General features: G+C 32.5%; 1 long non-coding RNA gene across 3 annotated transcripts; it reads left to right on the forward strand.

Moving 5' to 3' along the window:
* Positions 1–2,680: 2,680 nt before the first annotated feature.
* Positions 2,681–9,942, forward strand: LOC125214211. Of its 3 annotated transcripts, XR_007175081.1 has the most exons (7): positions 2,681–2,760; positions 2,883–2,933; positions 3,324–3,810; positions 4,164–4,225; positions 4,320–4,421; positions 4,517–4,553; positions 9,618–9,942. It is a non-coding gene; the product is annotated as an uncharacterized LOC125214211 (long non-coding RNA). The 3 variants fall into 3 exon arrangements; XR_007175079.1 differs by having other exon boundaries at positions 4,164–4,421; XR_007175080.1 differs by lacking the exon at positions 2,681–2,760 and having other exon boundaries at positions 2,800–2,933; positions 4,164–4,421.
* Positions 9,943–11,397: the final 1,455 nt, after the last annotated feature.

Raw genomic sequence — 11,397 nt, forward strand, 5'->3', positions numbered from 1 at the left:
GAAATGTGAATATGTTTGGTGCTGAATATGCCACTGAAGATAGATAAGTTATCTGTTACCCGAATCTTGATCTGTCAACGGTTGGTTTTACATACTTGGCTCCCCCGATATTCTCTTTGAAGCAAGCTAATATGTGGATTTTATAATATGATTAACATTTATTGAGAGATATATAACCCGCCTTATTGTATATAATTATTCCATAGTTAGGCTTTGTATTAAGTTACATAAGTTATATGACCTGAATATACTTGTGATTATTGGCAATAACCTATGGCTAAATTAGTTATACTCCGTCCACAAATAGGAGTCTTGTTTTGCCATTTTATCCAGTCCGCGAATAGGAGTTCCGGTTCACTTTCACCATAAATGGTAATAAGGTCCCACCTTTCACTAACTAATTCCACTTACGTTTCATTTAAAACTAATATATACAAGTGAGACTCATATTCCACTAACTTTTTTTTACCAACTTTTCTTAACATTTCTTAAAACTCGTACCGCCAAGAAATGAGACTCCTAATGACGGACGGAGGGAGTATATTGTAGAGCAGATTTTTGAAAAAGCCCATTAAGGTACTCTAAACTAATTATTCATGAACTTAAAAAGGACTGATTATGACTTGGAAGAAATATAAATGTCATTCAAGCTATTTCTCTCTCATGCAAATGTCAATATAATAAGTAATAATGATAAATTATGCTAATATGTAAAATGAGGCATGTTTTGGATTATGGATGTTATAATCCTCCATCCTAACAATTTTGCCAGCAAAATTTATTATCCACTATTCTCACATATCCAACAAACATATTGACTAGTAAATGATTTTTTAATCTTTTTAGAGCTCTAAATAATTCTTATTCTCATTTATCTATAGTATTCGAGTCATAGGCATATGTATTTGCTGAAGTCTTTACAAGAAATACTTATCTTCTTTTTGGCTACTTGATATGCTCAAAGAACACATTCTAGTCGATTAACATTTTCAATGAATAGAATTTACAAGATTCTAAGATAATTTCCCCTTATTATCTTGTCATCTTTTCTTTTCTTTTTTTATATACAGATTCTGCCAAACACTATATGTTACAACCTTCCTTTTGCTTATTTTTTGTTATTTTATACTAATCGTTATCATTGCTCTTACTATTATTTTCTAGTAGTTCAAGATCCTTACTCATTCATCATTATTATCTTATAAAATAAAGTCATAACCAAAAATATAATCTACGTGACATTATTTCAACCACTAGATATTCTAATTTAATGGCTAAGATTTAGTCTCAGTTTGAGATTGCTAATTAGTTAGCAATTGACCACTTCCCAAATTTTAACTATATATAATTTCATCTTATTCGTTAGTTTAATCTTAAATATATATAATTTCATCTTATTCCTTAGTTTAATCATTAAACTTTAATTAGAGATGAATTAAAAATATAAGAATTGAAAACTTTAAATGAGTAAATATAAGATGAAAATTGTAAACATTACATATATGTGTTGTCGTTAAGCTTGTGAATTAATTCGGAGAAAAAGTATTGTAATAAATGATTAAATCTCAATTTTAACCTAAATAAATGGAAGGCAAACTAAACTCTCTAGTACAATTCCAATTTAACTCAAATATAAGGCTAATTAATATATAAATTTAAAAATTTAATTATAAAAAAAATTAATGGTAATGCACAATTTAAATGTGTTTTAAAACTTGTTCAAGAAGTTAGCATTTTATTGGATTATTATTTATCTAATTATTTTTGCCTTAAATTATTTTTAGATAGACGACACATCAACTTTCTATTTTCCCTCCGGTATTAAAATCTTTTCACCAAACTTGAAGTTTAGATTAGGATAAATAAATAAATAATTCTCAACGATTAATTGGCCGAAGAACTTATTTACTTAGCCCACCTTATTTCGCCCAAAAAGAAAAACATCAAGAGGCCCACTTTAAATTTTAAAAGAATCCTCCACAACGGTCATCCTCCACAACGGTCATCCTCATTCTCTCTCTCAACTCACTTCATCCCTAAAAAAAAGAGAATCCGATTGTCACCACCACCACCACCACCACCGGACACCGCCTCTCCTCCCTCTCTCGGCCTTACTGCCTCCCAATTGAAAGATCCCAAAATCAGCAAAACCCTCAAATCGGAACCCTAAATCTCCCGTCGCCCTCCTCTCGGCTCTCACCGCCAAATTGACTACTAGTGCCATCTCCCCTTCGCACACATGCACCGCTGCTGCTGTTCGCCGACGGGGTCAGGGACACTGCCACCCGTTCCCTGTCGGGTCCGGCAGTTCACCCCGAAACAACCTCGATTCCACCCGAACCAGCCCCGAGGTGGATAAGAGAATTAACAACAGGTTCTTGGAAGATATCATCCTTTCAAAATTGCAGGACCAGATGGAGAATTAACAGCAGGTTCTTGCAAAATAATTTTGAAGAAGTTGTACTTTACTTTGTTATTTCAATGTTTAGCAAGCTTTGGCATTGAAAGGTCAATCCAAATTACTGATAATTTGAAATATCATATCATTTGGATTGCCATATCATTTTATACGTTTGAGATTTCAATGTTTAGCAAGCTTTGGCATTTGTTTTGCCATTTTTGAATGTATGTAGATTTTGCTTTATATGTGTTTTCTTGTACGAAGAAATGATTCCAAAATGATTTGCTATCCAAACCGAACTTGCATCTACCAAAATGTTGATCCTGGATATTTCAGAAGTTTGTTGAACATTAAAGAAGGTATGCTATGGTTTCCTTAACCAAAAGCCCACAACTCAATCCAGACTTTTCTAGACTTTATGCACAACATATTGTTGGTGTTAATATCTTGACCAAGTAATTGGTGTTTTTGAATTTTGCAGCTTATGCAGATGTAAACATTGTTTTTGCAGTTGACGCTATTCAAGCATTAGGTAACCTTACTAGGGTTAGAACCCATTTTTGGGCCAGTTGTCTCTTCTTATTGCCCGTACTACTAGTTAGTCCAGTACTCTTGCTAGATTAATTATTAAATTACAGTTGCAAAAATGTCCCATAAAAATGATAATGGATGTGTGTTTGAGTAGTTATATGACTTTTTCTTTCAGGGTACTGCTGACCATTGATGTATAAATTGTTCAAATGTCATCTTTATGTTTTGCTATTATTTCCTTTTCTAACTGGAATTGGAATATACCTGACACCCGACAGCTCTTATAGATAATAAGATATAATTCGTGTCCAGTCACTCCCTGTTCTTGTAAATGCATCTGTGAGTTTTGATTAATGCTTAAAATGAGCTTATGTTTGCTGACTCTATGTAGGAGAAATTGAAGGAGAAGAAACCTACTTCAACGGAGGCCCTTACCCAAGCTCTTCAGGCAATGCACAAGTCCGGATGCTTGAGTCTAACTGACATTGTTGAAGGCATGATCTACCTTTATTTCAGTTCTGAACTGTTTGTTTAACCTCTGAATAATGTCATATCATTTCCTGGTGCTTAGAAGTATCTTGTGTGGAATAGCATAGGGTTGACTCCCTATTATATGCTATTCCACACTTTTGTGTGAAACCGATGTGGGATCGTATCAATCCATCCCTCTTTTAAACCGGGTGGCAAACCTAAAGCCACGGGCCCACCATCCCTTTGCTGCCCTTTTCCTTCCGGCCCACATTTTTCGGTGGCACCCCTTTGGTCACACCTACGGGTAGCCCCTTTTTTACCGGACATCCGGATTCACGATCACCGCACCAAGCATCCACCAAAAAATTGCTCCATGAGATTTTTTCAGAAGTTTGTCGAACATACTGGTACGTTCAATGGAGAATTTTAAATAACTATCAAATTTTGTATATGGAGTATATAATTATCTACATGATGTGCCCTCTTATATTGATTACTTAATCATAATATGTCTCAGAATCTCATTGTTTAAATTGAGTAGCTAGACTGATGCGTTAATGTGAATAAAATTTCTTTTTAATCACTTCTAGATTTTTCTTAGATATATTTACATTGTTGCAAAAAGCATCAACAATTTTTTGTGTTAAACCACTACTCAAATTGTTTAATTTTTTCATAGTATTATGTTGGGTCATTAGCAACTTTTGTGTTTATTTCTCTAAACTGATCTACATGGATTATGATCTACATGGATTATCAGTCCCTTAATGATGGATGGAACATCTGATGTGCGGGATGCAGCTTTGGCGGGCTATTGACAAGGTAACTATTTCAAGATTTTCCGTCTACATCTCGTTGTTTTTAATTTCCAATTTAGCTGTTTTGTCATCTCTGTTATTTAAATGGTTGGTATGAGACCATTCGAGAGGTGTCTAGAAAAGCTGGATAATGTAAGACAAAAGAAGTTATCTGAAATGATTAGGTTCCATTGGGGATCCTTCTGCTCTTCCAAACTCAAGTATGGTATCTGATTTTTGTTATATACTGAGAATTATGATAATTTTATGTTTTTTGTAGGAATATGTTTTAACCTTTGTCATTACAATATCTTAGGTGTGGTTCAATCTTCCGGAGGAGTTATGACCACGGGGTAAATTCTCTACTTAATTTTTTTGCATTATTGTGGAATGCAAAGAAGAATCATTTTATTCTGAATCATGTCATTAAGAATAATTTTCTATAATCTGCTAACACAAACTGAAAGTGATATGTGTATTTTGTATGTGTGTGAAAAGTTTATATTTTGTTTTAGTTTTTGTAGTGTGTGTTGTATACATGTGTTTACAGGGTATGTATTTTGTGTATGTGTGTCTTTTTCCATGTGTATTTTGTTTATCGTGTGTGTACTTGTAGTATGTGTGTGTAGTATGTGCAGCTTAAGTGTAGTAAGTGTAGTGCATGTAGTATGTTTATTGTTCATGCATTGTGTATATTTTGTGTGTAGTGCAATATGTGTGTATTTTATGTATAGTGTTTGTATTATGTGTTTTATATGTAGTGTGATTATTTTGTGTGAAGTGTGTGTAACGCAATGTCCGTATTTTATGCTTATTGTGTGATTATTGTGTCCTGTGTATTTGTGTATATTGTGTAGAGTGTTTTGTGTATGTGTGTAGACAAGTGTCTGGTTTTTGCGTATAGTGTTTGTATTGTGTGCAATGTGTGTGTTCTTGTGGTGCATGTGTTTGGTGTATACGTGTGCAATGTGCATTTTTTTGGAAGTGTTTAGTTTGTGTGTATTGTGTATATTGCGTGTTATTTATATGTAGTTTGTGTAACGTTGCATTTTTTTATAGTGTGTATTTTGTGTGTAGTATTGTGTGCAGTGCTCGCATTTTGTTTGTGAGTTGTGTGTTGTGTGGTGTGTGGTGTGTGGTGTGTTGTGTACGTGTACGTGTATACGGTTTATAGTGTGTATTTAGGTTGTGGTACTTTTGGTGTATGTGTGTTCTATATGTTTGCAGTGATTTTAGTATGTTTATTTATTGTATAGTTTGTTTATAGTGTGTGATGTGTAGTGTGTGTAGTTTTGTTTGTATATTTTGTATAATGTGTACACTGTTTTTCTTTATGTGTAATTGGTTTATAGTGTGTGCAGTGTGTATTTTCTATATGTGTGTATTTTATGTTTATGTGTTTTATGTAGTTTGTGTTGTGTGTGTATTTTGTGTAGTGTGTATATATGTGTGTGTAGTTATTGTAGTTTTTTGTTATGTTGCGTGTATTTTGTACACATGTGTCCGACGCGTATAGTGTGTTTATAGTGTGTGTTTAGTGTGAATTTTTTATAAATGTATATTTTGTGTACAACTTTCGTAATGTGTGTATTTTGTGTTAAATGTGTGCATTTTATATATAATGAGTGTTTAGTGTGGTGTGAATAGTGTGTGTGGTGCATGTATAGTATTTATATATTGTGTGTTATATTGTATGTATTTTGAATACAGTTTGTATTGTCTGCAATGTATGTATTGTGTATATGGTATATGTGTGTTTGCATGGCAGTGTATCTATTTTATGTATTCTTTGTGTTTTATGTAGTGTGTGGTGCATGTAGTGTGTGTTATATATAGTATGTATTTTGAATACAGTTTGTATTGTATGCAATGCATGTATTGTATATACGGTATATGTGTGTTTGTAGGGCAGTGTATTTATTTTATGTATTCTTTGTGTTTTATGTAGTGTATGCAATGTGTGTAGTATATATTTTTTGAACGTGTGTATTTTATGTAGAAGTGTGCGAAGTGTGTATTTTTTGTTTGTAATGTATTTAATGTATGTATTGTGTATATGGTATATGTGTGTTTGCAGGGCAGTGTATCTATTTTATGTATTCTTTGTGTTTTATGTAGTGTATGCAATGTATGTATTGTGTATATGGTATATGTATGTAGACAGTTATTTTGGTTATATAGTGTGTGCGAAGTGTGTATTTTTTATAAATGTATATTTTGTGTATAGTGTCTTTCGTATTGTGTATTTTGTATTCAGTATTTGTGTGAAGTATGTGTATTTTGTGTTGAATGTGTGTATTTTATTTATAAGGAGTGTTTAGTGTGTAGTGTGTATAGTGTGTGTCGTGCGTGTATGGTGTGTATAATGTCTATCCCCTATATATTGTGTTTATATTTTGTTGGCATGAATATAAATGTTCAATCTATGCACTATCGCAGTTTGTGTGTTTTACTCGGTGTGTGTAGTGATTTTAGTGTGTTTAATTATTGTATAGTTTGTATATAGTGTGTGATGTGTAGTTTTGTTTGTATATTTTGTATAATGTGTACTTTTTTTTTCCTTATGTATATTTAGTATGCATATTTGGTTTATATTGTATGCAGTGTGTATCTTCGATGAGTGTCTATTTTATGTTTACCGTGTTTTATGTGGTATGTCTAGGGTTAATGTGGTATGCAGGTATAAAAATAAGTGATTGTATTTTGCGTTCTGTGCATGTGTGTGTAAAGTGATTGTATTTTTTTTGTGTATAGTGCGTGTATTTTGTATATAATATGTATGCACAGCACATGTTGTGTATAGTATGTGCTAATAGTGTATTTTTTATAAATGTATATTTTGTGTATAGTGTTTTTCGTAGTGTGTGTATAGTGTATGTATTTTGTGTTCAACATCTGTGTGAAGTGTGTGTATTTTATTTATAACAAGTGTTTGTGTGTGGTGCGTGTATGGTGTGTATTATTTATATAGCTGTGTGTTATATAATTTGTATTGTTTGCAAAGTATGTATTGTGTATATAGTGTATGTGTGTTTGCTTTTTTGTGTATTCATTGTGTTTTATATAGCGTGTGTATTGTGTATCTCTTGTACAATATGTTTATATTTTGTATAGCGTCTATGTACCTAGTGTGCATTGTATGCACCGTGTGTTTTATGTTGTGTGCAGGTGTATATTTTTAGTGTGTTTATTTATTATATAAATGTGCTAGGTATGTATTTTTCGAATATGCATATTTTGTGTTATAGTATGTGTGGGTAGTTTTTAATATGCTTTGTATAATGTGTACATTATTTTGTGTTGAATGAGTGTATTTTATTTAAAATGAGTGTTTAGTGTGTGGTGTGTATAGTGTGTTTAGGGTTCTTTGTATGTATTGTGTATATAATGTATGTGTGTTGGCTATTTAGTGTGTGGTGTGTATAGTGTGTTTAGGGTTCTTTGTATGTATTGTGTATATAATGCATGTATAGTTTGTATTTTTGAATACAACAATGTATGTATTGTGTATATAATGTATGTGTGTTGGCTATTTTATGTATTCTTTGTGTTTTATGTGGTTTATATTAGTGTATGCAGTGTGTATTTTCTATGAGTGTGTATTTTATGTTGACTGTGTTTTAATAGTATGTCAACGGTGTGTGAGTATTTTGCGTTGTGTGTGTGTAGAGTGATTGTAATTTTTTTTGGTATAGTGCGTGTATTTTGTACATAATGTGTGTCCAGCACATATGTTGTGTTATAGTGTGTTTATAGTGTGTGCTAAGATTGTAGCTTTTTATAAATGTATAATTTGTGTATAGTGTCTTTCGTATTGCGTATAGTGTATGTATTTTGTGTTAAATATCCGTATGAAGTGTGTGTATTTTGTGTTGAATGTGTGTATTTTATTTTATAATGATTGTTTAGTGTGGTGTGTATTGGGTGTGTGGTGCGTGTATGGTGTGTATTATTTATATTGTGTGTTATAATTTGTATTGTTTGCAATGTATGTATTGTGTATATAGTGTTTGTGTGTTTGCTATTTTGTGTATTCTTTGTGTTTTATGTAGCGTGTGTATTGTGTATCTCTTATACAGTAGGTTTTTATTTTGTATAGCGTGTATATAAATGTGCAATGTATATGGTGTGTATTATTTATATATTGTGTTATATAATTTGTATTGTTTGCAATGCATGTTTCGTGTATATAGTGTATGTGTGTTTGCTATTTTGTGTATTCTTTGTGTTTTATGTCGTAGTGTGTATCTCTTATACAGTATGTTTATATTTTGTATAGCGTGTATGTAAAATGTGCAATGTATGCACCCTTTATGTTGTGTGCAGGTGTATGATTTTTAGTGTATTTATTTTTTATATAAATGTGCTAGGTATGTATTTTTCGAATATGTATATTTTGTGTTAGAGTATGTGATGTTTAGTGTGGGTAGTTTTTTAAGTATATAATGGGTACATTATTTTGTGTTGAATGAGTGTATTTTATTTATAATGAGTGTTTAGTTGTGGTGTGTATAGTGTGGTGCGTGTATAGTGTGTATTAATATATAGTGTGTATTTTGAATACAGTTTGTATTGTTTGCAATGTATATATTGTGTATATAGTGTATGTATGTGATTGCTATTTTATGTATTCTTTGTGTTTTATGTAGTGTGTGCAATGTGTGTAGTATATATTTTTGTATTTTTATGTTTATATTTTATATAGCGTGTATATATAAATGTGCTAGGTATGTATTTTTCGAATATGTATATTTTGTGTTATAGTATGTGATGTTTAGTGTCTGGTTTTAGTGTGTTTATTTATTATATAAATGTGCTAGGTATGTGTTTTTTGAATATGTATATTTTGTGTTATAGTTTGTGATGTTCAGTGTGTAGTTTTTTCATATATTTTTTCTGTATAATCCTTCCAATCACACCATAATCTGTATTTTTTTCCTCCAATCACACCATAATTCATGCATCACTCCGCCAATCACACCATCGCTAATCACACCATGATTCACATATCGCTCCTCCAAACACACCATATATTTCACGCCTCATTCCTCCAATCACATTCACATTCACATTCACATTCACATTCTTTTCTAACATAAGACATTATCAGTTTGTTTCCACAAGCTTTAATATCCAATTAGTGAAATATATTTTCTTTTCTTTCAATATCATCGCTCGCTCATATCCAAACGACAATTTACACGTCATAAGGCATCACCAATTATTACATTATTCAATAATAATAATATAACTTAATTCAAGAAATAAATTATAATGTTGAATATATTACCTCAAAATCCAAAACGTTAGTGATCGCCCGAGACATGATTACCTTCCATTATATGTACAATTCTAGTGTATATGTTTAGATCATATTTCCAATTAAGTATAATTAACTTATTCTGAACATCTTTAAGAAAATATGCAAAAAGTGAGGTTCAAACGGAGAGAAGAATGTGGTAGATGTGCTTGCGTGAAGGTTACCGGAGCTGCAGTGGTCGCCGGAGATATATTCATAGCTTATGTGTGTGTAAAAATGGCGGTGGATATGTGTGTGGGTTTAAGGTGTAGAAGATGTGGAGTGTGTAGAATACTTCCGTAAGTGGAGGAAAGAGAGATCAAAATCTCATTCCTTTTTGTATCCAATTTGTCTTTTTCTTTATTCCATTTCCCTTTTATTTTTGTTTCTTTTATCCACATTGTAATAACTACACAATTATATAATTCAATTATCTTAATAAACCAACATACTAAGTTATAATAATAATAATGAAGACCTATAAATTAGTTTAGTTAAGACCTCCGACACATTCAGTTAATTGAATTTTTTGTAAATTTGGGGTCGTTACAGTAATTGATGCACAATCAAAGATGGAATTGTGGGAATAAGTATGATCCTTTTGGAGAATACACAAATAATAACCACCACCCTCTACACCAAACCGAGCTAAAAACGACACCACTCGGAAGAATGTAAAAAGATAAAGGTTAAGAACTCACCACTTGTGGAGAAAACCATAAAAGCTAAAGAATTCAAGAGAATTAGGCAATTGGAAGCCAAAATGATTATTCATAAAAAACGTAGTTTACCACTTTCTCCATATCTTTTACAATATAAAGTACTCATGACTCCACTTTTTCATGATGTTTCATTTTCCATTATTTATTAACCAATTAAATAGACATAATAAAACTAATTAGGACTCCTCATTTTCCTCGGTCTGAAACAATGCTTTTGGGTACGCCATGCAACTTAACAACATGTTGAAAGAACAATTCTACAAAAATGGGCCATTTTTGAAAAGCGATCAACAACTACAAAAATAGAATCTTTACCTCGTTTCGTTCTAGGAAGACCCAAGATGAAGTCGATGCTAATATCCTCCCAAGTAGCCATTGGAATAGGTAGAGAGGACAATACAAACCCGCATTACTGCCTTTTTCATCTTTGCTCGATGACAAACCTCACACCGTGCGAGCAATCGATTGACATCGCGAACAAGTTTCGGCCAATAGAAATTCTCTTGGACAATTTTTAATGTCTTTGATTGGCCGAAATGACCAGCAAGTCCACCCTCATGTGCTTCTCAAAGAATGACTTCTCTCAACGATCCTTGAGGAACACATAGTTGTTTTCCCCGATATAAATAACCATCTCGGATAAAAAACAAGTGTTGAGGACCATTTGCACAAGATCTCCAAATTTTCCCAAAGTTATGATCTTCAGTGTACAACTCCTTTATGTGTTCTTAACCCACTACGAAAGTAGTCATAGTGGAGAGACCAGAGGCCGACGACTCAAAGCATCAGCCACTTGATTGGACTTGCCAGATTTATGCTTGATCAAAAACTGGAAAGCTTGCAAAAGTTCAATCGATTTAGCATGCCGAGCATTTAGCTTCTGCTGGGATTGGAGGTATTTCAAAGGCCTCATGATCCGAATATAATACAAACTCCCTAGGCAAGAGGTAATGGCTCCAATGGTCTAATGCACGAATAATTGCATAAAATTCTTTCTCATAAGTGGAGTACTTCAGTCTGGCATCTTTCACTTTCTCGCTAAAGAATGTTATTGGTCGTCCACCTTGTCTTAGCACCACTCCAATGCCTAATCCCATTCGATCTAAAAAATAACATCAAAGTTCGGCAAGACAAGTACAGGAGCTTGAGTCAATTTTGACTTGATTAATTCAAAAC

This window comes from Salvia hispanica, chromosome 3, assembly GCF_023119035.1.
Source record: "Salvia hispanica cultivar TCC Black 2014 chromosome 3, UniMelb_Shisp_WGS_1.0, whole genome shotgun sequence".
NCBI lineage: Eukaryota > Viridiplantae > Streptophyta > Magnoliopsida > Lamiales > Lamiaceae > Salvia > Salvia hispanica.